Source organism: Saccostrea cucullata, unplaced genomic scaffold (assembly GCF_032062105.1).
Source record: "Saccostrea cucullata isolate Sc308-1 unplaced genomic scaffold, CSIRO_AGI_Scuc_v1 ctg415, whole genome shotgun sequence".
NCBI lineage: Eukaryota > Metazoa > Mollusca > Bivalvia > Ostreida > Ostreidae > Saccostrea > Saccostrea cuccullata.
In genome coordinates this window covers 267666-272690 of record NW_026926689.1, presented here as the reverse complement: position 1 = coordinate 272690, position 5025 = coordinate 267666, and the positions used below count along the sequence as shown (strand labels likewise).

The 5025-nt window shown below is 35.3% G+C and overlaps 1 long non-coding RNA gene across 1 annotated transcript; it reads left to right on the top strand.

Moving 5' to 3' along the window:
- The first annotated feature begins 1802 nt into the window (after positions 1–1802).
- LOC134272415 (uncharacterized) lies at positions 1803–3518 on the top strand. Its single transcript, XR_009993188.1, has 3 exons — positions 1803–1920; positions 2260–2326; positions 2909–3518. It is a non-coding gene; the product is annotated as an uncharacterized LOC134272415 (long non-coding RNA).
- The last annotated feature ends 1507 nt before the right edge of the window (positions 3519–5025 follow it).

The following is a 5025-nucleotide window of genomic DNA, read 5'->3' as shown; positions in this document are numbered from 1 at the left end:
TGCTTGACCTTCTGTCAACTACTGTCTTCAAAACATACTTGGTCAATATTAGTTTGAGTATGATTTAATGAAGAATAAGTTGAAAATACTTTAAAATAAAGTCGTATTTTGTTGCTGTGATAGACAAAACGGTGGGAAAAAAACCCCCAGTAAACTGTCTTGTTGGAGTAATGAATGAAGATTTTGAGACTCAGTCAAGCAAAGCGCCGATTTCCAATGCAGAACAATCAAACATGCTTTTGTGTACTGCTTCCAATGTAGCAGTGCTTGTTTGGTGAGATAAACTCACACTAAAACCAAACTCTGCAAGTGACATTGCCGTTAGTCACTATGGCTTTAACACTTGATCACGATGGAAATGACTCTCTGAAGTCTTATATAGTTTACAAACTTGCCGCCCGTTAGCATTGACTGAACATTTGCATAATATAAAGCAGAGAGCAAAGATCATTTTATCAACGTTGTTCAAAGGGCCATAATTTGAGTTATCGAACTTTGTCACAGACTTACATTATGCAAATTTTACTACTTATAATCAGTCGCAAGGGAAAAATGTATATATAGGCTGTCTTTGGAGGGTGGATGGTGGGGGAATATTCCCAACAAGTAAACTAATTGTACTTGTTTAAATAATAGTATCATTGAAGGATACTGCACTCTGCATGCTCTGGTGCAATACAATGTAACACATTGTAAGGCCTTGCAAATTGACCAATCAAAATAAACTTAGTCAATTTGTTTCGTCATTGAATTCCAAATATGATTGGAAATCCACACTATTTCCATATATTTCGTCCTTAGGAAAGAGCTTTTAAAGAAACAGACTTGATGGAACTCTTTTAATCCACATTTTCTTAAATATTTGTTCTTCTTGATAGGAATCAAAATTAACTATCAGTAATTGTGTCCAAAGACTTTTCGACAAACTTACGTATTGATGATTTTTCATCAACCGACAAGTGTTGGAATGCGCAAAACATCCAGACGAAAAGAAGGCTTGTCTTTGACTGATATCCCAGATAGCAAGCTGACGTTTGGCCGATGTTGGCATATGGTTGGTAGATCGGCTACATATCGCGGTTGGCAGAACGATATTGGGCCAACATCGGTCCGACATTGTCATTACAACAGTCGGTGTATTGACATTGTTCCAACATCGGTCCGACATTGTAATTACAACAGTTGGTGCATTGACATTGTACCAACATCAGTCCAACATTGTAATTACAACAGTTGGTGCACTGACATTGTTCCAACGTCGGGCCAACATCAGGCACGTAGCATCGTTCTCAAAAGCGGGGGGGGGGGGGGGAACCATAGAATTTTTTTTACTTACCTGAAAAAGTTGACAAGCAAAAGGATGGGGGTGGTGGTGGCCAACTTTTTTCAAGGCCAACTTCCTTTCACTTCCAATTTTTTTGCTATTTTTCCTTGATTTCACTATAGGCCCAGCCCCCCCCCCACCCCCCCCTGTTGCTACGTGCCTGAACATTGTTATTTTTAATGTTGAAGTATGGACATCTTTTTAATGTTGGCCCGACATTGTTGAACCAATGTTGCTATGTAAACTTATGTTGAAGCGTTTAAAAAAATATTTATTTATTTTATTTTTCATTTCTTTGTTTATTTATTCATTTTTAATTATTTAACCCTTACGTAGATTTTCAAAACTATGGAATATAACTTAGATTTTTCTCTAAAACTGTCGACTAATAGTACAATTACGTCGGGATCGAAGTCGGGCTCGATAAGCAATTAATTTAAACAACACATCGCGCCAAAATTTAAATTTTTGTCATGTTGATGTTGTACAGAAGGAAAGTTCGAAAGAGAGTGTCGCGAAAAGGAGAATCATGACTAGCTTTGGATGGAATTTCTGTTTTGACAGAAGATGAAGACATTTTACGACCCGGTACTGCGGTAGGTACAATTTACAAAATATTTTAACATTTGTCCTTGAATGAATAATTGCTTCTGCTACTGTTCCTTAGTCAGGACACTACACATAAAATGCCTGGCAGTGAAATCGTTTGAGCAAGGCTAAGCGCTATTTCAATTTTGTTATAATAATTTAACACTTCTAAACATCTCTCATAAAGATGGATTTCAACCCGTATTTCCTCGTTTGGGATCGATTCAGGAATTTTAGTGTTCCTCTCTTCAACATTTACAGAGTATGTTGTACAATGTAATAATATATATTTATTTTTAAATGCATGTTCAAGATCATTTTCAGCACTTATTTTGATTATTTAATAGTTGCATTCAGTGGACTGTGCCCGAGACGATTCCCACAGCGCCGGCGAATAATCAGCTTGTAAAAATGGTGAGAACCAGCTCAATTTTTTTTTATTTATGTAACACAAATAACCTAACATTGTTTTTATTAACTTGTATCTTTTAGCATAAAACTATAAAAAATATTGCATCTTCTAAAGTAAACAAGAGGTTTATATTCTTAATTTCCTTATACTAAAAATACATAACAATGGATTCTGACAGGTAATCTAAACAGTGGCGGATTTAAGGGAGGCGCAGTTGCACCCGGCGCCCCCCCTAAAATTGTCAAAGTTAGCGTAAATCACAGTTTCGTCTAGAAAATTTAAATATGTCTAATTGGTAGACCTCATTTTTACCCTACAAAATCTCTAGAACCCAGGAGCTTCCGGGGGCTTCGCCCCCTGGGCCCCACTAGGCGGCCCCCAGACCCCTTTTCTAATTTTGCCTAAATAAAAACACTGCAAGATAGTGAATTTCTATTGTACACTATACTGAACTGTCAGGTTGAAATAATCAATTGTCTTTACAGTCTTGTAGAGCCTTACTTTATTATTTGTCATATATTTTTGTTTATATATGCGATAGATATTGATTTATAATACATCCTAATGGTCATCTTTTCTGTCAGAAATTGTGCCAGCAAAGTTTGAAGTGTCTATGGAAATGATCAACATTGAACTTTCTGAACCTTCCTACTTAAAGTGAATCCGTTCGTGACATGATCATTTATTTGGCAACCCTCTAACATAACGCCATCTTTTATTTATTTATTATTGTGAATTTCATGGGATATCAGTGAGGAAGTGATTCAAGCAGACACTTGAGAAATTTCGGATCTAACTTGATTAGGATCTTTGGCATATTCGGGGAAAATAGCATGTGTTGATTTTATGGGATCTTTTTTATTAATATAGTTGTGTAGTGGATATTTTGTACTTAATACATGTGTTTGTCACTCTAGTCTTTTCATTAACTTTGTACGGTAAATGTACATGGGCAACTGGAAGTTCATTGTAACTGCAATGACCTCTCCCAATGTCATTAACTCAAATGCCATATTTTAAAAAAAGAAATAGTTTGTTTTATTACAAAGAAATGTCAATCAGTGAGAATACTTTGAAAAAAATTGCTTACATTGTACATCTATAAGTGTATATGTAATATTTGTTTCAAAACACATTGTAAAAGAAACGATTTTTTAATTTTGAAATATAGATTTGATCTATGATAAATTGTGATGTTATCATTATTTCAGTTTTCATTGTATATTCCTGGGATTTCTTATATTTCCATGGAATTCCATAGATTTCTAAATATCCTTGTGCACAAAAATGTTGGGACAACATTGGGCCAACATAAGAATTATCATTGTTTGACATTGGGCCAACATAAGAATTATCATTGTTTGACATTGGGCCATTGTAACGCCTACATGTAGGTGCACAAATACGTTGGGCCTACATTAGGCCAACATCAGAATTGTAAATTTTGTATGACATTGGGCCAACGTAGCGCCAACATGTCGGTGCAACGTTGCACTGATGAGCAAAATTACATTGGCCCAATATAATTTTTCCGACATTGGGCCAACATAAGTGACAACAGTGGCCCAACGTTGGACCAACGTCAGAATTATCGTTCTCTGACATTGGGCCAACGCTGCGCCAACATGTCGGCGCAACGTTGCGCCGATGAGCAAAATTACATTGGCCCAACATCATTTTCCGACATTGGACCAACGTAACTTACAACGGTGGCCCAACATTGGACCAACGTAAGCTTGCTATCTGGGATGTGATTTTTTTTTTCACTTGTTTATCTTGATAAGAATTTAACTTAACTTTTAAATTTAACTTTAGAATTAAAGTCCAATTCAATTAAAATATGATTGAAAAAAATCAACATTTTTTAATTTCTTGATCTGAAAAAAAAAATCTCTTTTACTAAAAATGACTGGACAGGGATTTCTTTTTGATTCACAATTCTTAACTTTATGTTTTCTTTAATCTAAATCAAAATTGACAATCAAAAATTATATCGAAGGACTTTTCGGTAAAGTTATGTATTTCTATTTTTTTCATCGAACAACTAGTTTGGGGATGCGAAAACCTCCAGAAGAAATGAAGTCGGTCAAATGACTAGTTTAGGTATTAAGATTGAATTCTCTTGTTTGACTGATGAGTAGAAATTTTGAGAGTGGTGTAGATATGCACCCGGTAGGATAAAAGAATTTAATCTGATAACAGTACTCAAAGCTGAGTTATCATCAACACAATAGTTACATTTGTTGATTTTTTAATATCGAAAAGTTATTGGGTATATGTGATCGATTCGCAAGCTAATTCAATCTGCTTTTAAATAAAAATATAGCTGCACTGCATTGCATTGTACTGCTTGACCTTCTGTCAACTACTGTCAATTCAAAACATATTAGTTTGAGTATGATTTAATGAAGAATAAGTTGAAAATACTTTAAAATAAAGTCGTATTTTGTTGCTGTGATAGACAAAACGGTGGGGAAAAAAACCCAATAAACTGTCTTGTTGGAGTAATGAATGAAGATTTTGAGACTCAGTCAAGCAAAGCGCCGATTTCCAATGCAGAACAATCAAACGTGCTTTTGTGTACTGCTTTCAATGTAGCAGTGCTTGTTTGGTGAGATAAACTCACACTAAAACCAAACTCTGCAAGTGACATTGCCGTTAGTCACTATGGCTTTAACACTTGATCACGATGGAAATGACT